This window comes from Caretta caretta, chromosome 2 (assembly GCF_965140235.1).
Source record: "Caretta caretta isolate rCarCar2 chromosome 2, rCarCar1.hap1, whole genome shotgun sequence".
In the NCBI taxonomy this organism is placed as follows: domain Eukaryota; kingdom Metazoa; phylum Chordata; order Testudines; family Cheloniidae; genus Caretta; species Caretta caretta.
In genome coordinates, this window is record NC_134207.1 from 175,668,220 (window position 1) to 175,696,176 (window position 27,957).

A 27,957-nucleotide genomic window follows, 5' to 3' on the forward strand; every position below is an offset into this window, starting at 1 on the left:
AGAAACAAATACTTTATCTGTCTATAATCAGGTATGCCATAAGGTGCTCAGCTGTCCTAATGATAACAGGCCAAGAAAATGGATAGACAGACAGGAGGTTGAAACATTTGTGGCTGTTTCTGCTTTGTAGAACAATTTTGTAAACTCCTTCCAGTAATTTCTAATCTCTGAGACTGGGTATCCTCCATGTCCCCTCGTACCACCCTGGCATCCCCCCAGCAGTAGCCCCTCCTTTTTCTGCCCATCTATATTCCCCTACCTCCCCCCACACCTTTTTTTTTTTTTTTTTTTAAACTCTCTGTTTTGCCCACTCACCAGAAGCCTATAGACCCCTTGTGGCTGAGCACCATGGAGACAGGAAAAAAGCAGGCTAAGGCAGAAGGCTGCTGCCTAATCCTGTATTCAATCCATATCCGTCTACATTTAGGACCACCGTTGGAGCAGGTAGGGGCTTTCAAAGGTCTTCCTGCTACTTTACTTACAGTCTTTGAAGTATATATGCAGTAAGGGGGGAGGTAAAGATGAGGCCAGGTAGATTCCTTCCTATTGTTACACATCTTGCAGAATTGTCTGGCACACCCACACTCAGGAGAAAATATCTCCCAGGAGATGAAACAGTGCCCTAAACCAGCTGGAATGTCACAGTGTTAGTGTAGACACAGTTATTTTACTGGCAGTTTAGGAATAGTGTCAATCATAGTATTTAAAAAGGGTAAATAGGGTCACCCAAGTAACCACAGGCCAGTTAGTCTGCCCTCAAAGTCCTGGGCAAATCATGGTTAAGCTGATATGGGATGAAATGAGTAAAGAATAAAAGGATGGCAGCATAATTAATGCCAATCAACATAGTATAAAGGACAGTAGGTCTTGTCACACTAACTTAGTTTTTTTTGATGAGATCACAAATGTAGTAGATAAAGGTAACTCTGCTGATATAATAATCTTCTGTACGGCATTTGACTTATTCCCTGTCTTCCTAGCTGAGTTCGATCTAGTAAGCATGCTCAGAACTTAGTCCTACTTCTTGATCAGCCAGTTGCTCAGACAAACAAGTTTGTTTACACTTACAGGAAATAATACTGCCTGCTTCTTATTTACAATGTCACCTGAAAGTGAGAACAGGTGTTCCCATGCCACCTTTGTAGCTGGCGGTGCAAGGTATTTATGTGCCAGATATGCTAAACATTTGTATGCCCCTTCATGCTTTGACCACCATTCCAGAGAACATGCTGAACAAGTAGTAGACTGAGTTGACCTGTAATTTTACATTGTTTTGTTTGAGTCCAGTAATGTACAATAAATAAATGTTACATTTGTAAATTGCACTTTCACGATTAAGAGATTGTACTATGGTACTTGTATGAGGTGAAATGAAAAATACTATTTATTTTGTTTTTTACAGTTCAAAAATTTGTAATCAAAATAATAATATAAAGTGAGCACTGTACACTTTGTATTGTGTTTGTAATTGAAATCAATATATTTGAAAATGTAGAAAACATCCAAAAATATTTAAATAAATGGTATTCTATTGTTTAACAGTGTGATTAACTGTGATTAATTGTGATTTTTTTCTTAATCTTGCGATTAATCATGATTAATTTTTTTAATCGTTTAATAGCCCTAGTCTGAAGTAAATAGGATGCAATTTAGTAAGGACAAATGCAAAGTACTCCACTTAGGAAGGAACAAGCAGTTGCACGCATACAAAAAGGGGAATGGCTGCCTAGGAAGGAGTACTGCACAAAGGAATCTGGGGGTCATAGTGGATCACAAGCTAAATATGAGTCAACAGTGTAACATAGTTGCAATAAAAGCAAACATCATTCTGGGATGTATTAGCAGGAGTGTTGTAAGCAAGACACGAAGTAATTCTTTCGCTGTACTCTGCGCTGATTAGGCCTCAACTGGAATTATTGTGTCCAGTTCTGGGTGGCAAATTTCAGGAAAGATGTGGTCAAATTGGAGAAAGTCCAGAAAAAAGCAACAAAAATGATTAAAGGTCTAGAAAAAATGACCTATGAGGAAAGGGTTTGAAAAAATTGGGTTTGTTTAATCGGGAGAAGAGCAGACTGAGAGGGGACATAACAGTTTTCAAGTACATAAAAGGTTGTTACAAGGAGGAGGGAGAAAAATTTTTCTCCTTAACCTCTGAGGAGAGGACAAGAAGCAATGAGCTTAAATTGCCGCAAGGGTGGTTTAGGTTGGACATTAAGAAAAACTTCCTAACTGTCAGGGTGGTTAAGCACTGGAATAAATTGCCTAGGGAGGTTGTGGAATCTCCATCATTGGAGATTTTTAAGTGCAGATTAGACAAATGCTTGTCAGAGATGGTCTAGATCAGGGGTTCTCACCCTTTTTCTTTCTGAAGTCCCCCCAGCATGGTATAAAGACTCCAGGGCCCGGTGGGGGTGGGGGGGTGGAGACTTGGGCATAGGTGTAATTTGACTTCTGTTCTGGGAGGGCAGGGGCCAGTGTGGCTCAAGCCAGCTCTGCAGGGAGAGAGCGCCACCTCCACCCTCTAACTCACCTCAGCAGGCCACCCATCTGGGTTGTTGGGGCGGGGAACCAAAAATTATAACTCAAAGGTAGGGGGGTTCAGCTCAGAAAGTTTGAAAACAGCTCAGGGTGCAGGGAGAGGGGTAGCTAGGGGCTGTGTGTGGGCAGAGGGGTAGCTAGGGGCTGTGTGGGGGCAGGGGGGTTGCTCAGGGTGCAGGAAAAGTGATACTAGGGGCTGTGTGCAGGTGGGAGGGAGCTCAGGGTGCAGGGAGAGAGTAGCTAGGGGTTGAATGTGGGCAGGGGGGAGCTGGGGCTGTATGCAGGCAGGAAGGGTAGCTCAGGGTGCAGGGAGGGGGTAGCTAGGGGCTGTATGTCGGTAGGGGGGTAGCTCAGGGTGCAGAGAAGAGGGTAGCTAGGGCCTGTGTGCTGGGAGGGCTCCCCTTCCTGTTCCCCAAGGGCTCTGACAGCGACGGAGCTGGGTCCCCCTGCCCAGGTGGCTCTTACCGACTGTGTGAGCAAAGGGGGCTGAGAGCTGAGGAGCAGCTTTTTCCCCCTGCACCAGCAGGAGACGAAGGAACGCTGCAGCTGCCTGCTCCCTGGCACCAGCCAGAGCAGCAGTCGTCCCGCACTGCCCAGCTCTGGCTTCCCGCCTCCAACCTGGCCCGGCTGGGGGAGAGAAGGAGTGGAGGGAGAGTGGGGTTTGGAGTTGCCCTGGGACTGCCCTGCTCTTGCACTGTAGTTTTGGGGAGAGGGAGGCAACACTTTTGTGTCCCCCCCAACTCTGCCCATGGGCTCAGGGCTTCTGCCGAGTGGGGAGCATCTGGACTCGGGGCTCCAGAATTCAGCCCTGCTGCTCCCGGCTTCAGCCCCGTGGCGTGTGCTGAGGATTGGGGCTTCAAGCCCGCTGCTCCTGGCTTCAGCCCTGCGGAAGGTGCTGGGGTTCGGGCTCTGGGTTTTAGCTACTGGGCCCTGCGGCCCCCCTGAAAGGGTTTGCGGTCTCCCAGGGAGCCACACACCCCTGGTTGAGAAACACTGGTCTAGATAATATGTAGTCCTGCTGTGAGTGCAGGGGCCTGGACTAGATGACCTCTTGAAGTCCCTTCCTATGATTCTGTAGTTCAGCTTGCCTGGTTGCTAAGTCAGATTGGTATGCCCAAGGGGACCATGACTCCATGATAAGACTGTTATAGTGCTTTAGGAGTACACACTTGTTACTGGGTTGGTGAGATCCAAGTATAGACTATACAACCAGTTTGGGGTTTCTGCCCTGCTTTTTGACAGTTTGCTCTGACTTTGGCACTTGGTGGTTGTGAGTCACTTCTGACAGAGTGACAACTTTTATAGTGAGAACAAGACTGTTTATTTAACAAAGAACATAGATTGAAATGATACCAAGTAGGATGAATGGAAACAAAGGGTTTCATATAAAATAAAATGGTAACATTCCTTCTAAAGCTTTAACTAACAAGATATCCTCTTGTCTGCTAAGGTGCTGCTGCCCCGAAGTCCTTTTCACAGTGTTTTGCAACCAGGATGGCTGAGACCCTCCTTCCATCAGATCAAGCCTGCTGGCAACTTGCCTACCCAGATGTAAGATGCCAGGGCATCTTTTTACACTCCTAGATATATTAAACAAGTCCTTTGTTCTTTGCCTGTAAACAGACCACCCCCCCCCTCCACTCTACGCTGTTCACCTCTTCTTGTTCATTTCATCTCATCTCTAGAAGTCCCCGCAATCTCTTCGTTAGCGTTTGACTCTGTATGCAAATAGACTCTCATTGTAAGACATACAATGGTCAGCCAGGGAGATAAAGCTCTCCCGTCTCCTGTCTAGTGGAATCAGTCCTAAGGCAGGTCACCTCTAGGTGACCTGCCTTTTACGATGAGGCCCTGAGAACATAATTTCCAATATATACATACCTATCTCCTTATGTATTATCCACACAAACATTTCACAAAGATAACAATGGCCAGATTTTCAGTAGAAACATTACATGAGGCACTCTGGTGAACTAGAATGTAAATACCTGACCCAGAGGATCCTTATGAGCCTTTGCACCCCTGCACTCTCTGCCAGTTGGCTTCAAGAGGTCTTTGAGACACAGTAAAGTATCCTGTTTTTTGGCAGCAGCCAAAAAAACGATGCTCCAGAGGAAGGCAAAATACCCTCTTCCTAATCTGGTTGCCTACAATACACCTGTTGATGGGAGAAATAAGGTTTCTCCAAGATCCCTGCAGTGACCAACTTATAAAATTTGACTTATGAGATTTGACTGCATCTCTAATACTTAAGGCAGAGTCAACTTTACATTTTATCATGCATGGTGATGAGTTATATACCGTATATGGATGCAATAGTAAAGACAAAAATGCATGCATTGTTCTTTGGCTAGGAGTTCTATGATCTAATTCAATCAAACCAACAAGTTTGCATAGTTCTTTGTGTTCTGCAGCATCTAGCATCAGTATTCCAAGGCTGGAAACATCCATTGCAATATCATTGCAATAAATGTGGTGGTTTCAGTTTATTTGGGTGTTTTCTTTAAAAAATAGGAAAAATTACGCTACTGCTGTAAAGAGACATAGTAAAGCTGGTGGATCCAAATTATAACCATCCACTGTGTTTTAGATCAAATTAAACTAGCAGTTGCTGAGGCCAAGGACTTAACACGATTCAAAAAAGAGGTTGGACATTAATATGGATATCAAGAATACACAGAGTTATAATTAATACTGATGATAAATTCTGGAAGGGATATTAAACCTTATGCCTCAGGGCTTACTCCACTCTAAATATTAGCAATGAAGAGGGGACTTAATTGGGGGTGTGAGGGGGTCTGCTGCAGGTTTCTTATGCCTTCCTCTGAAGCATCTAGTGCTGACCACTGTCAAGAGGCCAGGATACTGGACGGATCTGGTCTGGTCCAGTATGGCAATGCCTGTGTGCCTATGAAATTTACTTTCCTTTTCTTTGTCTAGCTCTCCAACTGCAACCCACCCCATTATCGGTACACACATGGAAAATAAAGAGATCGTGCAAGTTAGACACCTTTCCATTCCAGCTTACCCTAATGACACAGACTCGCTGGCTTGTAATGGAATTTAGGGTGGTGTAACTTACATGCTGAAGAGCAAAAACAGAATAAAATAAAATTAAAAAATTGCTTTTCTTGTTATACTTCTCTCACGCCAGATTGTGTTCCCTTAGAGTACGCCTACACTGCGATAGAAGCCCCGTGGCACAGCCGCAGCTGGCCTGGGTCAGATGATCCAGGCTTGAGGGGCTAAAAATTGCTCTGTAGACCTTCGGGCTTGGGCTGGAGGGTCTTGCAAGGGTAGAGGGTCCAAGATCTTGGCTCCAGACCAAGCCTGAACGTCTACACAGCAATTTGTCAGCCCTGGAGCCTGACCCCCAGTCACCTGACCCGAGCCAGCTGCAGGTTTGTTATCCCCATGTAGACACACCCTTAGACTCACTCAGGTGCTGTGACCCAAATTCACATGTAATGGGAAAGGGGTGGGGGAAATGTGAATGCACATTGGTAACTATGTATAAATGAGTGACTAAATCTAAGGGTGTGTGAGTATGTATACGTTACACAAGCAGATCACTCTAGCCTTTTAGATTAGCCTCTGAATTTGATCCTTACTTCTCACAGCAATAGAGCAAAGAGGGAAAAAACTGTTCCGTTGTGTTGTTGGGGGTTTTTTTTGGGGGGTGGGGGGGGTATTATTCTTAGTAAAAGGACCTGATCTTGTTCCCATTGAAATCAGTGGAAATTTGGCTAATAACTTCAATAAGAGCAGGACTGGGGCATTGAAGTGTATTCAGTGGGAGCTGAATGTACTCAGGGCTTGATCCTGCACCTATTCAAGTCAGTGGGATAACTTGCATTCACCTGAATAGTACAGGATCCAGACCTCAATACTTCCTAGGATTGGTTACTGTGTGAAAACGTTTTAATGGTGTAGGAAGAGACTTTGTTTAGCGTAGGACTTGAGCTACAACATTTAGGTTTGAATCTAATGCTTTTCTGAAGTTTGGATCTGTTCATATCTGGGCTGAAATCCTGGAGCCACTAAAGTCAGTGGCAAAATTCTTATTAACTTCAGTGGAGTGTGGATTTTCTCCTATGGGTGGGGTTTTTTAGACCTGTCTTTGGCTTTTTAAGCTGTTTCAACTCACACTTTTTTCCTCTTACATTTTTATTATATATTGTAGTGATTCTCAACCAGGGTTCTGGGGCCCCCTGGAGGACTATGAGCAGATTTCATGGGGTACACCAAGCAGGGCCAGCATTAAGCAGGACCAAGGTATAAAGCCAAAGCTCCACAGTATGGGGCTGAAGCCCAGGGCCCCAAGCCCTGCCACCCAGGGCTGAAGTCGAAGCCTGAGCAACTTAGCTTCGCAGGGCCCCCTATTGCTTGCGGCCCTGGGCAATTGCCCTGCTTGCTACTGCCTAACGCTGGCCCTGGCTTTTATATGCAGAAAAAGAATTGTTGTGGCACAAGTGGGCCATGCAGCTTTTATAGCCTGTTAGGGAGGCCTGAGAAAGAAAAAGTTTGAGAACCCCTGATATATTGGATGTAGAAAAACTAAAATGTGGTAGACTATAATGGGGTAATTTTTGGAATGATATATAGTCACTATGAAATAGTTCTTGAAATTTGGTTAAATATGAAACTTCTAGTCAAAACCAGTATAAGTGCAAAGTATATTTTGTGTGTTTTGAGTAGCACAGTTTAAAAAAAAAAAAAAAAGCAACTTCCTTGTTTTCCTGTCTCATCCCCACCCTTGTCTGTTGATCTATTCATATGTGTATTGGCAAAGTCCTAGATTATAAAATCTCTGAGGCAGAGATCTTGTCTTTTTGTGTTCCTTTTTTGTGAAGTGCCTAGCACACTGAATCTTGGCTTCTGATATAGGTTCTTAGGCACTGCAGCAATACAAATAATTATAAGATTTGATTGTTGGAAGACTATAGGTGTTCATCTCTAGAAGAGAAATATGTATCAGATTTGGAGGGAAGGGGTGGGATTTTTCTTATTTAATGTGAAGTTGTATTGTGTGTGTAAATATCTTTTATAGTGCTTGAAATTTTTTTTTAAATTAGACCTGCAGAGGGAGACAGTTCCCACACTGTTGAAGCTGGACTTATTTTCCTGTTTAAAATAAGGACTTTAAATATTTTTTTAAACTCTCATCAAACTAAATGGGGAAGGAGATTCTTCGTTCTGTTCCTGTTTTCTGAACAGGGACCACCATAAAACATATGAAACACCGCAGCACATATGGATTTTCTGTCCTTTAAAGCTGTTGTAAACTGGAAATAAAGTAACAAGGTTGAGGGGTTTCAGAGTAGCAGCCATGTTAGTCTGTATTCACAAAAAGAAAAGGAGTACTTGTGGCACCTTAGAGACTAAAATAAATTGGCTAATTTATTTTAGTCTCTAAGGTGCCACAAGTACTCCTTTTCTTTTTAAGGTTGTGGGGGACCGGGGTCAGAGTTCTGCTTATAGATTCAGGCTCCGATCATGTCCTTGCACAGGCAAAAGTCCCACTGACTATAATGGATAAAACCCTAAGATATCTTCATATTGCATCCAAACATGTATATTTGGTTGAAATGTCAATACTTAAACATTGTTAGCACCTGGGAATGCAGTGGTAGCTCAGTATGAAATAGTGGGGGCCTGATTCTCCTTCTCTTCTTTAAGTATCAAATCCTGTTAGCAAAGCTCCAATAGATTTCAATAGGAGCCACATTTGGCCTTAAAGCAGGAGTAAAATATTGCAGTCAGTGGTGTTATGCTACCAACTGCTTCCACCAGGAATGCAGTATAATTAACGGATGTTAATTTAATCTACTATTGTACATGAAGTAGTTATAAAGGATGTTTGGGACACAGAATTCAGCTGCATTTTTGGGGAGGAATTCTTGCTTAAGGGTTATCAATAAGTATTCTCATTAGAGATACAATTTCATTCTGGCTTCCCAAAAAACTCATTAGTCTGCTGCTGTTATAAATATTCAATTATTTTTGGTGCTTTGCCAATACAAGAAGGGGAATAACAGCTGTTTATTTACATTCAGTCTCTGAAGCAATGCAATGTTGTGCAGCATGTTGTATGGCACAATTAAAGGCTTCCCATCAGTAAGAACAGAAAGCTGCTGGGGGGGCGGGGCAGAATGATTTAGTATTGTTAGGGTTTTACATCTTCAATACACCTGGTGTAGGCTACTGTGGGAGATGGGATACCATGTTAGATGGACTATTCGTCTATTGCAATATGGTGTTTCCTGGGTTACGTATTCGGAAAGCCTGCTAAGATATAGTTTGCAAGGACTGGGTACTTCTAAAATTCCGCATCTTTGAGTTCAGTACAGGGAGCACGTTGATGTGCTGGCAACAGCAGACAACTGGGCTCATGTCACTGCGAATAACTGTGATACTAACTCGCACATCTTCAATCTAGTGTGGATGTACTATGGGTGTCTCTGGGGGCTTGGTTACTAAAGAATGGGAAAATGTTCTAGCATCATAGTATCCAAAGAATTGTCTTGGGAGGCTGCAACTGGATCAGCAAGTTGACTTCTTGTTGTGGATACCTACTGGGGCCTCGATTCTGAAACACAAGCATGTGTTCCAGGCTTTGCATGAGTACACGTCAGCTGTCTAGGTCCAAATGTGTTTCCTTCTCTCCACTGATGGATTCAGTATAGGTTCCACTAAAACTGCTATGATGTTTTCTGCATGCAGTGTATTTGTAGCTGTCTTGGTCCCAGGATATTAGAGAGACACAGTGGGGGAGGTAATATCTTTTATTGGACCAACTTCTGTTGGAGAGAGAGACAAGCTCACCAACAGAAGTTGGTCCAAAAAAAGATATTACCTCCCCCACCTTGTCTCTCAAAATGTTTTTGGTAGGTTAGCTGAACTCTAGCAGAATGTATATATGTTTTACTAAAACCATGGGACTTGTTTCCAGTTACACATCTACAAAGATCTCAATCCTGCTCTCATGTAAGTCACAGATTTTTGCTCCTGATTTAAAGGGGAGCAGGCTCAAGTCCCAAACTAATTACCCTAATGGAATTATCGATTATAAACGTATGTGGTACTAGAAAAATACTTTGTGCGTGAACAGCTCACTTTGCATTGTGGTTCACTAGCCCTGGTCTGATAAGGCTTTTTCCTGAACCCAAACTGTAAGTAGGAAACCCTGAAACACAAGAAGAGTTACACATCAACTGCCACATACATTTATAGGAAGGCATGAACAAGGACAATCCTGGGGTGAAATCCGGGCCCCAGTGGAGTCAATGGGAGTTTTGCTACTGACTTCAGTGGAGCCAGGATTTCACCTCAGACACCAAAATTTCCTCTAGTCTTGCAGGGGATTTTCTGCACTACACGGTAGATTCCACTCAACACTGGAGTTCTGGTTTAAAAATCCCCGGCAAACCAAAACAAAATTCTCCCCTCCTGTAGGACAAGTGGGATTAAAATGGACACTTTCCTCAACCTTAGTCTGCTACCTCTCCTTTCAAATGTGAAACTAAATAAATATACCTCCAGCAATCTGTGTAAGTAATAGCATTGGCATTGATTTTTACACTGGATTGCTCATAATATGTACTTGTATAGCATCTTCCATCAGAGAATTAACGTACTTTATAAATATTAATCAAGAATCATGACCCTGTGAGGCAGGTAAGTAATTAGTTGTCTAAGTTTAATATCATTAAGAGGAAAGGTGGATGCTCACATATAATACACCCTCCTGGTGCTCTTTGTCCTGTTAGACATTTAATGTTCTATTTACGTTCATTTTCTGCACAGGTCTCTAGAACAGAACTAAATTCCTAATGCACTATAATAGATAGTTGCACTAATAGCAACACTCAAATTTTCAAAGCACTATATAAACACTAATTAAACTGTATAAGACAACCCTGTGCTGTAGGAAGGCATTGCCCCCACTTTTGAGGTGGTGACACTGAGCCACACAGCGTTAAAACGAGTTATCCAAAGTCACAGAATCAGTCAGCGACAAAGGTGGGTTTAGAATTGAAGACCTGATTGCCAACCCTGTGTTCAGTTCCCTATAGCAAGGGTTTCCAAACATTTTCATAGTGTGGGCTACATCTTGTTAGTGAGGCCTTCTCTCTGCTTTCTCTCAGATTAATAAGGGGTTGTCACCTATGGAAGAAGTCCCCTTCACTCTTCCCCACAGCCATTTTCCAGCCACTCTCCAACCTGAGCAGCTCCAAGGACCTCTTTTTCCCAGGCAGGATCCTTGCTCTGGCCTCCTTTCCTGCGACAAGGCCCACTCTAGTTCTCTCTCCCTCTGTGCCCCATGGCCTAGCTTTCCTTAAAGCATATCGTGGTTTACTGCCAGCAGATCCTTCCACAGCTCCTTCCGTAGATGTATGGCTCAGTGGCTCCCAGTGGCGGTTGTGGTAGCTGCTGATGTAGTCTGTTGACTGCAGCCACTGGTGGTTGGTGAATACTCAGTGGGCCAAATTCAGGCCACAAGTGGGATCAGTAAGTCAAATTCTGACTTCAGTGTGACAGCAACTACTTACAGGCCAGCATTTGGCCCTGCAGGACCTGAAGTTTACTTCATTAAAGTTCCCTCACAACCAGAAAGCATAGAAATGGCATTTGAAAAATATATAATCCTAATGACCAAACAGTTCAGCAATGGCTCAGAGGGCAGGATGGTTCCCTGAAAATCTGGAAAATGCAACACAGTTCAAAAACAGACCCTGAATTGGAAATGTCCACAGCTTTTGATTGTCTCCATTTGCTGAATTATTGTAATGAACACTGGCCTATTCCTCTGATTCCATGATCTAGTTGACTGACAATCCTGGCCCTGGCCAGCAACCTGAGCAGCTGGGCTACGTGTTGCAATGGTCTGGACTGGAGGAAAGGAGTCCTTCCTCTACAAGCAATGGAACTTAGAGGAGCCAGTCCAGCCTCACAGCCTCCTTGTGATTTGTGTCCTTCTCCTTGAATTGGGGGCGGGGGGGTGGGGTGAACATAACCAGTAGCTTCTGCATTACCACATAGCAGAACTGCACCTGTTTGGCTGCAAGAGTTGTCTGTGACTGAGGGGCAAAACTGGCCCTAAATGCTTTCCAAAGGATACAATATAGGGTATATCTAGTCAGCTTGACTGGGTAATATAGTGAGATTATTGACAGAATCACTAGAAACGGAGTTTAATCATTGATTAGCACTGCTGTAAATTACAGAATTTTAATAACATTAGCCCCTTTACTTTTATTCAGCTGTTATGGCACATTTTATACATTCTAAAACAAAGTGGTGCCATATGAATACTTTCCCATAGATATGCCGTGAGCGAAAGTCTGGTTCTGGAATGCTCAATGTCTGGTTCGCTTATAAAGTCATCTATAAATCTAACAGGGTGGGAAGAATTAAAACTACTATACCACATTTTTTGTTTTGAATTGCATTGTTTAAATTAACACAACACTTAAAGTAATCCTAGATCAGATGCTGTACAGCTTTCAACAGTCTTAAAACAAAACTAGAATTACTCTGAGTATATGATGCTGCTCAAAAACACTGCTGTAGCATTGTGTCAGCATTTCAGTAACACTTAGCTTTATTGTATATTTTATAACTTGACCTTAAACGTTTGTTCTGGATTAAAATTTACTTTACAAAATTTTTGCCCTGTTATGCAATAGTTGTAATAATAAACCTATGACTTTGAAGTTGTCTTTAAGTCCTGTTTTCAAACTGTGCCACTTTCAGTTTTTCAAATCTGGACACCTTTAATTCCCACCTGCTCCTGAGGTTTAAATGTAGATTTTTAGTTAATATCACCCCTTTTGTTTTCTGTAAGTGGAAAAAATAGACATATGATATCCCAGGAAGGTGAACACACACAAAATGCAATATAGAAAAACCTGTAAATCTCAACTCAGTCCACGCGGATCTCTCTCTAGGACTAAATTGCAGCTAAAAAGGAGGTTTTATTTTCTATAAATACAGCAAATATATATAAATATCTTCCTCCACCGCTGATGAATTCACCCTCTACCCTGTTGAGTGAGCCTTTAACTTAATGCAGATTCCAGACCAAATTAATTCCTGGTGTAACATTGAATTCAGTGGCATTGCTCCAGGAATTAATATGACCCTTCATCTCTGTACAAGTGAAAGGCTGGTAGCCAATTGTTTCAGAGGTACAGTATGTGGTATAATATGCTTTTGGATTGTAGACAGCTAATCCTCTTTATGCTTTGCTGACTGAAGCCTCTTTAGGTCTTATATGAAGTGTCTTCATTTTCTATATTGAATTATGGGCCTCTCCAACGCCCAGTAAAATCAGTGGAAAGGCTCCCAATTTCTCCAGTGGGCTTGGATCAGAGCCTTTATGAATACAGTAGCTGCTCCAGTTCTACTGGCTCTTTTATTTGAAACAAGGAAAATAAACAGTTTAACTTAATGTTCCTTAGTGCATAATAGTCCAACATGGTCTTGGATGCTGAGCAGTATATTAAAGATATAAATGAAATGAATGTAAACTTCTATACTAGGCTGGACAAAACACCTGAAAACATATGGTGGGAAAAAATCCTGTATTGGCAGGAAGATAGATATGGAAAAGAATTATTAAATATCTAGTCTAATTCTTTTCCACTATATTTTTTAATCTTTATATAGCTGGTATTGAAATGAGAAAGTATATCATGTTTGCTTTTAGTTTTCATAACTTTGTTTATTCCAGTTATGAAATCACAGATGTCAAACTATTTGGTGTTTAAGGGCCAGGCCAGAAAAGTAATCACATAGAAATAGCTATATCCTGTCAAAAATCCATTTATTTATTCTATTATGTCACTCTTATTAGCGTATGATGCAAAAGGTGTATGAAGGCATACCACCTGCCCTGGAGACCTTACAGTGTAGAAATGCAGGAGGTAAGATGGATGGGAAGCAATCCAAGTAGTGTGGCTGAATGGGTGAACTTTAGTGTGTAGCTTGGTGATTCCATAATTTGTGGGTAGTTGTTTTTAAAATAGTTTAAAAACATTGTCTAGTTAACATTTCAAGGGAGTGTTTGTTTATTTTTTCTTATTATAGAACCTAGAGACCCCAACCACAATTGAGGGTCCATTGTGCTACGTGCTATAGCAACACATGGTGAGAGAGACACCCTGCCCTAATCAGCTTACAAAAGGTGGGAGAAGAGTAGTGTAGTTATTTCCATTTTACAGATTGCTTACGTGATTTGCCCAAGTCACATGGGAAACCTCTGGCAGAGCTGGGAATTGAACCCAAGTTGACCGAGTTCCACACAGATTTTAGTGACATGGCCGTGTTGCTAAAAGTCTGGCAGTGTAAACACTGTGTGTGGGCACTTTTGCCAAGAAAATACTTCCACCCCCAACGAGTGGGGTTTGCCTTGTGACAGGAGAGTGGTCCTGTCAACTCTGAGCCGTTTACACTGCCACTTGCCACAGCAAAACTTTTGTCTTTTGGGGGGTGGGGGGCGGAGGCTTTTAAAAGCACCTGTGAACGATAAGTGTTGTCGTTCAATTGGCAGTGTAGACAAAGCCCTGGTAGTGTTTAAAGAGCTAATTGTTCCTCTGCCCATGCCTGCAGAAAATCTATTTATAGAATATTTCCGAAAGCAGGAAGCAAACATTGTATTTACTCCTTTTTCAGTGACATCGTAACAGTACAATGAAACAGACAGAGGCAGTTTCCTTTGCAAAACTGGGGCATGCATTTCTGTCAGTGTAGATGTTAAGAGGCTTATTAAAGGGCACAGCAGCTGACAAGTGAATCTTTAATCCCTTGAAAATCCCTTTATATTTATGATCAGTGTAAAGCTGTTAATGTAAAAAAAAACCCAACCTTTTACTCATCACTTTGATGTGTGTTTCAAGATCAGGCATTGTACTCTTTGGGTAATGATGATCACAGAGCTTTTTCTAGAGACTTTCAACATAAATTTTTAAAAAAGCCCTCCAAATTTGGGAGTCAAATGCTGTGTGTTGTTTATCACTAACAATGACACCAATGTGCATAAGTGGCCTGTAGCTAGGGGCTTGTGTGTTTTATAACTGCATACTGGGCCAAAATCTGGTCTTAACTACTTCCAACTCCATTAAAACAGCAGGAGGGAGGGGGAAGGGGGGGGTTTACAGATCTGTAACAATGTAGAACTTGTCCTAGTCAGGATATCAGTAAAGGGTTAATCTTTTCCATTAGTTCAGAGAGACTTCCTACTTCTGTCTCTTTTTGCCGGAAAGCCAAAAGATCACACTGCACACAAATTTTTTGTCATGTTGAAATGACTAAACACAAGCTTAAATTCCCTTTCACCATAATGTTAAAACAAAACAACAAAAAAACCAAACCCAAAACAAAATGAACCTCCCCGCCCTTCCTATCTATAGGAATATACTTCTCAATAACAAAAGGTAAAGATTTATTTATTCCGTAAGCCAGTGGAAGCAACTCATCTGGAATTGCTGAAGAAACAGACCACTGCAATAACTTTGTTAGTTAGCAGCTTTAGGTGTGTGTCAGTATGTCTACACTGCAGTTGGAAGCGGCTTCCCAGCTTGAGTAGACAAACACACACTAGCTCTATTGGAGTTAGCACTCTAGAAAAAGGCAGTGTTGCTGGGAGTAGCATGGGCGGTGGCCTGAGTATGTAGCTTTTAGCACTCGAGTTCGAGCAGAGTAAAATTTGTGTTTGTGTCTACTCAAGGTAGGAAGCATGCTCCCAGCTGCAGTGAAGATTGTACCCACTATGTGTGTGTATTTGATTTAGCCAGATGCTATAACTAAAGTTAATTGCCAATCAACTAGCTCGAGCTAAGTAATATGTCTATAAATTGTAGTGTAGATACTCAACAAATCTTTGGTCTAGGAGACAAACATTTGTCTTGGTTGCGATTCTTCATAGGCTCAGCCTCTGCTGAGCCATGACTATATGAACAAATCCCTCTGAGTGCCTATATAGAAATTATAGGCACCCTACCAAAAGCTCTAGTGTAGACATCAATCTCTTAAGTGGAGTGGGAGGGAAGGAACATGCACAGGTGGGACAGTATAGAAGAACACCTTAATATGTAGTATATCATCAGGAGAATAAGCTGGTACTGATAACATGAAGTATATAATCAGGGGGATCAGATGGTATTGTCCGTTTTTCCCACCTCTAGAGTGTGAGTGTGTGTGTGAGAGAGAATTACAAGGTGGCTTTACATTAAGAAATCTTTGGCAGACAGCTGTTTTACTATGCATTAAAATAGTTTTTAAACTGTTCTGCAATACAGTCTCGTTTACAGAGGTGACTTTGCTTGAGGGGGCAAGCAATAAGTGTATTAGAAGAGAAAGCTTGTATGTCCCATTTAGTTACAGATGTAAACCCAACTCTCTCAGTAGCCTGTTTATGGTTTTTTTATTAGAGAAAGCACAAGAGGAGATAAGAACTGAAAGATTCGTTATAATGTAAAGAAAGCGTCAAAAACTAGCATTTCAGAGGATGAAATAACCTGTTGTCTTCCCCTATATGATGAAAATTCCTTTACAAGAATAGCTGACAGTATTTTATTCATTTTTCTGTTTCACACATTTCCTGCTTAATAAATGTAGAGTGAGGCCTTATAATGGGCTGGAGGCTAACTGTAATGGTGGATCACTGAAACTGAATGTCTTGTTCTGGTTTTGTACAGAGCTCACATTGTTTGTTTTTCTGCCTTGAGAATTAGGGAGATGTGGGAAAACACCACAAAGATACCACATGGCTAACTGCTATGATGTCTGCTGTACTCAACTACCCAATTTTGCAGAGTAGCCAGACACTTAGTGGGCCACGTTCCCTAATTAAGAAGAGGGTAGATTTGGAAACAGGTCTTGATGCTTTTATTCGACATCTGACATATAGTTTAAGAGAAACGCACGCATCATTTTATAGCTATTTCATTTTGATTTCTGATTAACCAGCAGTGGAGGTTGATTGGGTGAAATTTTTTAGTTGAACGAACAATTTTATTACTGAAACAGAGTCTCACATCAGCACACTGGAGAATTTATGGTTTGTAAAGCGGGTCTAGCACTGAAAAGACCTGTCTTGATTCAAAGCTTTTTAAAAAAAAAATTGCTAATAAATACGTTCTTCTGAGTTACAGCCCAGGGGAAGTGTTTGTATATGGTTGTGTTTTGAACAATAGCCTCCTATGATTACTGCATACTGTACTTCTATCATAAACGTGAGGCAACTTCCTAATAGCCACTTAATGATGACACCATTAAAAAGGAGAAACAAACCTAGACTGAAATCTAAAAGGTAAAAAGCTCTGTCTGTGAGCAAGCAAACTTTACTGAAGTACAGATTCCGGTTATTCTTGATGGTACTTTAATCCAGTCCTGGGAAAACCACTAGGACACATTCTCTCTTTGTAGTGTCCTTGGTAATAAGGTTCTGAAATGGTAGGAGTTTTAAAACATTTTAAAGCTGTTGCACAAAGTTACCTTCTGAAAGACATTCAACCCTCCCTAAATGTCATGCAAGGACAGAGCTAGTTCCATCATTAGTAATACTTTGCACTTCTATAATGACAGGTTTCAGAGTAGCAGCCGTGTTAGTCTGTATTCGCAAAAAGAAAAGGAGTACTTGTGGCACCTTAGAGACTAACCAATTTATTTGAGCATAAGCTTTCGTGAGCTACAGCTCACTTCATCAGATGCATAAAAGTGGAAAATGCAGTGAGGATGTTTTTATACACACAGACCATGAAAAAATAGGTATTTATCACTTCAAAAGGTTTTCTCCCCCCACCCCACTCTCCTGCTGGTAATAGCTTATCTAAAGTGATCATTCTCCTTACAATGTGTATGATAATCAAGGTGGGCCATTTCCAGCACAAATCCAGGGTTTAACGAGAAGGGGTGGGGGGATAGGAAAAAACAAGGGGAAATAGGCTTGAATAGAGACTGGGAGTGGCTAAGTCATTATGCAAGGTAACCTAAGTTAATTGTATCCAATTTGCAAATGAATTCCAATTCAGCAGTCTCTTGCTGGACTCTGGTTTTGAAGTTTTTCTGTTGTAATATCACAACTTTCATGTCCATAATCGCGTGACCAGAGAGATTGAAGTGTTCTCCGACTGGTTTATGAATGTTATAATTCTTGACATCTGATTTGTGTCCATTTATTCTTTTACGTAGAGACTGTCCAGTTTGACCAATGTACATGGCAGAGGGGCATTGCTTGCACATGATGGCATATCACATTGGTAGATGTGCAGGTGAACGAGCTTCTGATAGTGTGGCTGATGTTATTAGGCCCTGTGATGGTGTCCCCTGAATAGATATGTGGGCACAGTTGGCAACGGGCTTTGTTGCAAGGATAGGTTCCTGGGTTAGTGGTTCTGTTGTGTGGTATGTAGTTGCTGGTTGAGCATACCAACATTTTTATGGCTGACTTAGAACAACGCTTCCTCGGCTCTCATCCCCTAATACCCCTACTCGCGCTATATTGATGACATCTTCATCATCTGGACCCATGGAAAAGAAGCCCTTGAGGAATTCCACCATGATTTCAACAATTTCCATCACACCATCAACCTCAGCCTGGACCAGTCCACACAAGAGATCCACTTCCTGGACACTACGGTGCTAATAAGTGATGGTCACATAAACACCATCCTATACCGGAAACCTACTGACCGTTATTCCTACCTACATGCCTCCAGCTTTCACCCAGACCACACCACACGATCCATTGTCTACAGCCAAGCTCTACGATACAACTGCATTTGCTCCAACCCCTCAGATAGAGACAAACACCTACAAGATCTCTATCAAGCATTCTTACAACTACAATACCTACCTGCTGAAGTGAAGAAACAGACTGACAGAACCAGAAGAGTTCCCAGAAGTCACCTACTACAGTACAGGCCCAACAAAGAAAACAACAGAACGCCACTAGCCGTCACCGTCACCCCCCAACTAAAACCTCTCCAACACATTATCAAGGATCTACAACCTATCCTGAAGGACGACCCATCACACTCACGAATCTTGGGAGACAGGCCAGTCCTTGCCTACAGACAGCCCCCCAACCTGAAGCAAATACTCACCAGCAACTACATACCACACAACAGAACCACTAACCCAGGAACCTATCCTTGCAACAAAGCCCGTTGCCAACTGTGCTCACATATCTATTCAGGTGACACCATCACAGGGCCTAATAACATCAGCCACACTATTAGAGGCTCGTTCACCTGCACATCTACCAATGTGATATGCCATCATGTGCAAGCAATGCCCCTCTGCCATGTACATTGGTCAAACTGGACAGTCTCTACGTAAAAGAATAAATGGACACAAATCAGATGTCAAGAATTATAACATTCATAAACCAGTCGGAGAACACTTCAATCTCTCTGGTCACGCGATTATGGACATGAAAGTTGCGATATTACAACAGAAAAACTTCAAAACCAGAGTCCAGCGAGAGACTGCTGAATTGGAATTCATTTGGAAATTGGATACAATTAACTTAGGTTACCTTGCATAATGACTTAGCCACTCCCAGTCTCTATTCAAGCCTATTTCCCCTTGTTTTTTCCTACCCGCCCCTTGTTCCTCAGTTTCCACTTTTATGCATCCAATGAAGTGAGCTGTAGCTCATGAAAGCTTATGCTCAAATAAATTGGTTAGTCTCTAAGGTGCCACAAGTACTCCTTTTCTTTTTGCACTTCTAGTGCACTTTCCAGCTGGGTGCTTCAAACCACTTTAAAGATGTTAACTAAGTCTCAAAACCGCCCTGTGAAAGAGTAGTATTCCTATTTTATAGACTGGGAAAATAAGTGACTAGACTTCAGACCTCCCAATTCCCAGGCTTAAGCCACTACCTGACATTCCTGTATGTGTTTTTGGGAGGGGGGGAAGAAATGGACAATAATGTCTCCACCTTGCAACACTTTTGGTCCTGTTGTACAACATTGCATTGGTTTTCTGGCCTCTGAGATGCAAGCCCAGATAGGAAGTAAATTTACAAGGAAACTGAGTGGTGGTGCAGGTTTTTGGCAGGAGGAGCTGAGGATTATAAATAGTAATACCAGAAAGGACAGGGCAGGGCAGAACGCACTGAATAAATAGAACATTGATGGGATTAATATGGAATAAGACCACCTAACTTATTCATTTTTTATAATTACATGGTACAGTTGATCTAATACATTCTGATAAGGCTGTGGGGAAAGGTTTTCCAGCAAAATATAATTTGGAAGGTATTGATTGGTGTATATAACACATGTAAAAAGCGTGCACCTGAAATAATCTACATTTGGCCAAAGTGGGGCTAGAGCATATTTTTCGGGCTAGAGCATATTTTTCCCTTCCAGTACAATTCCCATTATTAATAAGTGTGTGCAGCAAGGGGGAGTATACGTTTACAACCCCTAAGTCAGTTTTAAAAGACTACTTGAATTAAATGCTCAGGAAATCTAGACTCAATGGTACTTATCCTTCTGTGTATGCACATAATTAAGCATTAGCTCCTTTTAACATGATTGTGTAGAGGAGAAACTACAAATCCAGAGACTAATGCAGGCCTAGGTTGACTAGTTTGAGGGTTTGTATCCAGTATTATGAAATGGATTTACTCACTCTGTTATAAGTTTGTATTTGGCATGAAATGGCAACCTGTGTAATTTACAGTATATTTGAAAAGAAATAACTTATTCAGTGTTGAACACCTGTTTAGGCCTCTAGGCATTCTGCAGTGCCACTTTGTGTTTCACTCCATCTCTAATATTTTTGACAAAATCAGTGATTTTATTTATTTACCGTTTGTCATGTGTCCTTCAGAGTGAAATATTATCCATGCATTTGTCCAGGCTGGTCTGGCAAAATTCTCTGCTATGACAAGTGGGCAAAACTATTTAAGTCAGTTGACTTGTGCCCATTTATTCCAGCAGAGAATTTGGTCCTAGATTTCCATGTCCTCTAATCCTTTCCTCCAAAATTGTGCTATATCAGGTGGGTCAAAACTAGAGCTGGTTGGGAATTTTTTTGCCAAAATGGCTTTTTGTTGAAAAATGCTGGTTTGTTTAAACCAAAACTTTTCGAGAACATCTTGACCAGAAATTTTTGGGGGGGGGGGCTGGGGTGGTGCCAAAACCAAAAAAAAAAAAAAACACACCAACCCAAAAAACCCCACACATAAAAAAAAACCACGTTGACATGTCAAAATGACAAATTCCAGTTCAAAATGACTTTTTAAATTTATTGGAATAAAAAAATTGGTCAAAATTCAAACCAAAAAATGTTTGACTGAACTGTTTTTTTACTTTTTTTCCCCTCAAATTTTCATGAATTTGATTCAGGATGGGAATTTTTTTTGGGGAGGGTGGGGATCTCAAATTTTTACGAGGTGGGAAAACAGTGTCCCACTCAGTTCCTGCTCATCCTCATCTGATGGGGCCTATACTGCTGTCAGCTAAGGGAGACTGGGGTAGGGGACAGTGCTTTGGTAGCAAGAAATTCTATCCCTGTTGTCACAACTCTACTGCTCACTATAGTATTGCATTGAGTGGGCAAGCGTGTAGCTCAAGGTGGCCAGGGAACTTCTTAAAGTTTGTTATGCTCTTAGTTTTGTTTGGAATCCTGACCCTATTCATGCTGATGGGAGTTTTGCCATTGACATCTGTGGGGCCAGGATTTCACCTGTTGTTAAGCCAGTAGTTGCTCCACAGCAGATATAGAAGCAAGTGCAAAGATTCTGAATTGAAGGATCTGGTAATCTGGTTTATGCACTTGTCACCTAAGCCTTAGATAGCATCACTGGGCCCTTTAGCAGGTTTCCATCACACCCACATCAGAGAGTCAGAGCATTTTTTATTCTATCATGTATAGATTGCAGCAATGATAGACCTGAATGAATGCATCTGGACCTCAGATTCAAGGTGCTTTTACAGGCCCTAATAAATCAGTTGTCTAGAGAAACTGCTTGCTGTGGAAATGCCATGCCTTGTAGTTTAGAGTCTTGTGTGTGTTTATGTGAGAAGGCTGTGTTGAACTTTATGCATAACACTTCTCTCTGTCTTGTGTCCCTCCCCCTTTTTGTTATAGGCTTGAGTGTAGCTTTGAATATCCAGAAAAAGCTCTCCAGGCAGATTAGTGGTATAGACAGGTTTTAAACAGAGCCTTAATGCATGGACATGAAAGGACAAATGTAAAAACAGTGGGAACACTAATGAAAATGCTCTGCCTTTGGATCGAAATACATTAAACATTTTCTTAGGAACAAAGGGTGCTTTTTAAGTAAATATATTAACATTGAAGGCTTTTAAATTCATTTTCTTAGGAGAAGAAACACTTTTTAAAGTGATGATGTAGCCAAAAAGGGGATATGTACATTACTAACCCTATTTTTATTATTCATAGAATGGTAGCAGTTCTGCAAAGGAGAATCCATATTAATTGCTCTTTTCAGGACTCGGAGAATTGGACAATTGCAATTTACTTAAGATACATTTTTAGCATCTTTCATGTACAGTTGTATGAATACTATTCTGAGAGCAGTAAGAATGGCTTTGATTTGAGTGAGCTGCTATTTGCAGTTTAAATATATTTTTAGTTATACCATTTTAGCGAGTAGGATAGTAGGTTATTGATTTCAAGAAGACCATATAGTAAAAAAACTAAATTTAATTGATTGCATGGAAAAGCGGTATTACAGATATTGGGCTATATGCAAGTAGCTCATGTCAGTAGGTGGAGCTCCACTGGAGTGGACTTGGCCCAATATGACTCATGATTTGGACAGGTCACCGAGTTGTGTAATCAGAACACACAGTAATATCACAGGCAAGACTATTTTAAAAATTGATCAAGTTGCTATTTGTGTGTGTGTGCTAAGGGTTGTTGCAGCTTAAAAAACAGTAATTGAAAATGAGCAGTTAATGGCAGTTAAATCTGTATTCAAATTACCTCACAGAGTTGCTGAAATAAACATGCAAGTGATCACACTGCCCATTAACATAACAAAACCTTAAGTCTGACCTCATGTCCCTGCCCTACCTCTGCCTATAAACTGGAAACATTGACTGCCATCTGCTCCACACCACATATATTTCTGTGTGGATCATAGACTATCACCCACCGACTGCATACGGCCCACAGACCATCAGGCCAGTGATTTTAGTGTCTTTCATTTTTATTAGTATTTTACATTTATGTGGCAGTAGCACCTAAAGGCCCCAACCCCATTGTATTCAGTGTTGTACAAACACATAAGAAATGGCAGTCCCTACCTCAAAGAGCTTACAATCAAAGCAAGTCTGACCCTCCTCATCCCAACTTCCCACTCTAATCAAGATGCCACAATGTACAATGGTGTATTCTCCATGTACAGTCCAGTAATGCTACCATTTCCCCTCCATAATTCCACTGTGATGCAAAAAAGCCAGTATTACTTCGAAAAAAGAAAAGGAGTACTTGTGGCACCTTAGAGACTAACCAATTTATTTGAGCATGAGCTTTCGTGAGCTACAGCTCACTTCATCAGATGTTTACCGTGGAAACTGCAGCAGTGTGTATATAAAGTCTGCTGCAGTTAGCTCATGCTCAAATAAATTGGTTAGTCTCTAAGGTGCCACAAGTACTCCTTTTCTTTTTGCGAATACAGACTAACACGGCTGTTCCTCTGAAACCAGTATTACTTCGAGTAATCACTCAGCCCTACCTTCTCCGGTCTGTCAACCTCTTGCTTCTTCTTTTGTCCCTTCCTTGCCTCTGACAGTCAGCTTCTTTCATCTAGCCCTTCTCTGCAGTCTTCAACAAATCCATTCACTGCCTCATCCCATCCCCCTCCCCCCACCCTTTGCCTTCAAGCATCTTTAGCAATGTCTAGACCTGGTGGCTCTACTTTTGCTCCTTAAACACTTCCTTGGATCCCATGCAATTTGGCTTGCCTGCTCTCGGCCCTACTGAAACAGTTTGTAATAAGGTCAGTAATGTGCTCTTTCTGCTGGCCAGTTCTTTAAGGGCTTGTTCAGTGCAATCCTCCATTGACCAGACAGTGAATCACTCCCACTGTGCATCTTTTACATTATATTAGCAAGTCTCCGTATAGCTCGATATGTAAGTGTGATCTATAGGATAGTATAATTATGTAATACAGAAGGCTTTGGGCTTCTTTCAGGATTAGATGTTTTATCTCACCTTACATTATTTTTCAGCAATGTCCATGGTAAAACCACACTCTGCAGTTTGTGGCTTGGATTAAATTTTAAAGGGAACAAATCCCTCTGAAAATCCTACTGCTGTGTTAGGCTTGACATAAATGGCAAGCGTGCAAGCTATGTGTATTAATATATGGATATTAAGTTTATCTGACAGCAAGACCAGTTGGACTCAGAACAAAATAGTGCTTATTTAAGTGCTTAATATGCTTTGGTCCTTGGAGAGATCTCCACTGGTTATAACGAAGCTTTCCCCTGCTCAAGAACCTGGAGAGCTTTAAGATTTTTTGTCCCATTACTTTGGAGGTATTCTAGTGAAGGGGAAATGCCCATGGACAAGCAATTTTTTAAATAGCGCATGTTTCTTTTAATAGAAGGAAAGATTAGTGCCTAGTTGTGCCGAATTCCCAAGTCTGTTTTACAGTTAAGAAAGTTTATATTTTTTGCTTTCACTAACCTGGTGAGAGTATTATCCTATGAATATTTAATTTTTATTTATGATATACTCATGGCTGTTTAAAACAAGAGAGATGGCGATCTTCATTTGGATTTACACTGATTTGAAGTATTTCATTTATTGCTTTTAAAAAGGAGATAAAATTGATGGACACGAATAACATTTTAAAATCTCTTCACTAGGTGGCACCAAAGTACTGGAACTTGAAGAGTTCCTATTGCCACAGAAATCTGCGGATTTCTTTCTGCAGTTGAACATCAACATTTCATCTTCAGAGACTGCTGTCTCAGGTAAATATGTGTATTCCTAAAGACAGTTCTGCACCTACCTAGATCACTGTTGGTATTTCCCTTTTGATGCTCCTGAAAGCAGAATCTTTGTTTCCCTATTGGCGGTTACAATCCACCATTAGGTGTTGTGGTGATGGCTGTGATGCAATGGATGCGATTTAGGTTTCATGAAAGGAATAAGCCACTGGATCTGAATCCCTAAGGAACCAAGTTTCTGTTTTTTCTAACACAAGTTTCATTTAGTAATTTTAATTAAACAAGGCAGGGGAACTATGAGAGAACATAAGCAAAGTTTTTGAAATAGAATGGTTTCCCAAGAGTTGTTGGGGGCTCTTTACAAGTTATAAGGGATTACAGAACACTTCTTAGGTTTATTTTTTATTTGCTCTTGTCATGCATGCACTTGGAATTGATCAAATTTTCAGAAAAACTATTATCAGATAACATTTGTATTTCAAGAACTGCACAAGACAAGAGAAGGGTGAGGCTTTGGTCCTTTACAAACATAGCAGTGCTTTTGTATCACCCACTCTCATAGGGAGGCACACATGCTGCTATTCTTAGCCCCACAAATAGACCACTGGACTGAATGAGTGTGAATAAGGCCATCAAGATATGGCCCATTGTGCACAGACACTGTGTTACTACATAGGAGTCAGAATAAGTGCAGCTTAAAACCATTGTTCAGTGCTAGGAAAAAAAAAATCATTTTTATACACGCACATTCATGGGCCCCCAAACATGCAGAGTTAGATGAAGGCTCCTTTAACAATGTAGGATTTGAAAAGTCCAGTAATGTGTTGAATCCCTCCAATAACCAGAGTGAAAGAGGCATATAGCATGCTGCTAACTTACCCAGCCCTTGGCTTAGTCTTAACTTCACACTTCACCAGGTCCCACTCCACTTGAAGTCACCAGCATACAGTATGGTGGAACATCATGTGCCCTGCTGAACCAGGAGTCGTAAGGCAGGGTGCGTTTTGCACACAAGTAAGTTTAGTCCTCATGAAAGATCTACAGCTTTGGGTGGGAGGCTTCCATTTAACTGCAGAACTATTCCCCGCCGGGGGTGTGTGTGTGTGTGTGTGTGTGACAATGCCTGCTATCCCACGTTGCCTGGGCAACATGCCTCTTACCTAGTCTGGGGACTATTTATAGCCATGTAAAGTATCTGTGTGTCTATCTGTTCATTGTTGGGGCCTCTCAACTGAGATTCCAACAGTTGTGGTGGCTCTTTGTGATATGGATAGCACTCCACCTGGATTAAGAGATCCACCAGCTGGGTAAGCATCACATGGGCAGCAAAGCAGTTGCTATGTTAAGAGGCAGTGGTAAAAATTTTCCAAAGTGGCTTTGGCATTTAGTAGCTGGCTGTCACTGAAAGTCAATAAGATTTATGCATCTAAGCACCTATTGCACTTTGAAAAATTTTACCCACTAATAACCAACAGTGTTAACTTGCTGTTAACTCATTCGGTAGCATAACGTTGAAAATATGGGGAGCAAAACAGACTTCAGTAGTCTGGTTCCAGTGTGCAGTGAGTTTTCCTGGAGCATGTGATATCACCAACACAGCGTGAAGTCGGTGTCTAAGTAAAAGCTACTCCATATGTTTACAGAGATCTTTCCTAGGGTAGGAAATGTGCCCTTGCTTTAATGATGTGCTGAACAGACCTTCTTACCCTTGTTCTTTGAGGCATCCAGCACATTACTGGAAAGTAGCCAGATTTAAAGTATAGGCAATCGAAGGATAGGTCAAATTTTTAACCTTTTAAAAAAGAAAAGAAAAAAAGTGTGGGTTGAAGACAACTAAAGGATTAGAGGAAAAATTCTTCAGAGTCACACAATAGATCTCCGCTCCAAAATGCTGCTTTCTTCACATGTGCTCTCATCTTCCATTGATGATAGTTGGAGTTTGGCATATGTATGGAAAGCAGACTAGACAACTGGAGACGACCACTGCAGATTTCAGAAGAGAATTGTGCTCTTGGAGTAGCTGCTTGCCCGTATCTGCAAAGGGTCTATTCTTTTTCATGCTTCTGGTTTGTTTCCTTTATTTATTTATTTAGAAGTAGCCTCTCTTGAGACAATTGCAGGTGTTGAACTAGGCTGGCCTGCATTTTGCTCTTCCATTAGCTTGCACCTTTTGTAATAAATAATCTGTCTGGTCCCTGCAGTGCAAACTGGAGGGATATTCCTGTTCTGAAGCAGCTGTGCTAGGGAAACTGCTGATGAAGAACAAAGTGGGAGCTACTGAGCAATCATTTGGAAACTGGCTATTAAAAAAAAAAAAGCCAGCTAATTAGAGCTTTGCGGAAGAGACAACACTTTGTGCTAAACACTAGAAGGTAATCTCTCCAAATCCCATACACTGCCTCTAAAAAGCTATAATTAACCTCGTAGTATTCACTTTATGAATTAAAATTTAATTAAATATTTTCGGTCCTTAATGAACATATATTTGCAACCAGGAAAACCTACTGACAGCTGTATTTCCTAAGAGCAGCAACAACATTCAGGGGCCAGATAGACTAAACAAGGACCCTCAGCCCTGCTCCGACACAATGGAGGTAAAATTGGCTAACAAATAGGTGAATTTTTTTTTATTTTTTTAAAAAAGCCTATACCTGCTTCCATAGTTTGAAGGGCAGCACCAAACTCATAGGAAGCATCTGGTGGAGGATGCCAAGTGGTACGGTCACCACGCATTTCTGCTATTTAAAGGTGGTGGATTTAATAAACGCCTAATACACAGGAGCGGGTAAAAAAAATTGGTCACATTGCCTGTCCGCCCTCACATGCAGTGATACACAACCCAGCAAAGAGCTGGCTTGTCTGGACCTCTGGAAAATCTGCAGGTCTGATTGATGCTTAAGTCTCAGAATGAGAAGAGCACAGCTCACAGGAATGTCTGTCTAAGATATATCACTATAGTACCTGAGCAACACCCCACCTTTAATGTAGTTATCCTCACGACACCAGTGATGAGCTGCCAAAATCTTAACAACCACTTCCCTATGAAAAATTGTGATTTAATGGATGTGCCCCAGTATGTATTTTTTGTATCAACAGGGTTACCATACATCCCTATTTTTCCCAGGAGGAATTTTTAAAATTTAAAAATTCCTCCTGACGGCGATTTAAAAACCAAAAAGCCTGACCTGTCCGGGACAATACGGATGTATGTTAACCCTGCCTAAAGTTTTTTTTTTAAAAAGATGGGCCTGAACTAGAAATGAGCTCCGTTGCACATGTGTGGGTCCCTGCCACTCCCTGGGGGTGTGCTAGGGTGACCAGATGTCCCGATTTTATTGGGACAGTCCTAATTTTAGGGTCTTTTTCTTATATAGGCTCCTATTACCCCTCACCCCCATCCTGATTTTTCACACTTGCAGTCTGGTCACCCTAGGGTGTGCACATGTGAGAGTCCCAGCTGCTCTCTGCCCCC

At 41.4% G+C, this 27,957-nt stretch overlaps 1 protein-coding gene across 13 annotated transcripts in view; it reads left to right on the plus strand.

Annotated features, from left to right (window-relative positions):
* COA1 (cytochrome c oxidase assembly factor 1) overlaps positions 1–27,957 on the plus strand; it is a 131,724-nt gene that overhangs the window by 12,399 nt on the left and 91,368 nt on the right. For 8 of the 13 annotated variants that reach the window (XR_012667138.1, XR_012667141.1, XR_012667139.1 and 5 more), the window contains one exon: positions 24,402–24,509. The exons of 1 other annotated variant lie outside the window; for it this stretch is intronic. The gene's annotated coding sequence lies outside the window, so the exon portion shown is untranslated. Of the gene's footprint in view, positions 1–3,988; positions 4,090–24,401; positions 24,510–25,402; positions 25,500–27,957 lie in introns of all 13 variants that reach the window. 4 more of the 13 variants (XM_048839101.2, XM_048839108.2, XM_048839107.2 and 1 more) reach the window with 3 other exon arrangements.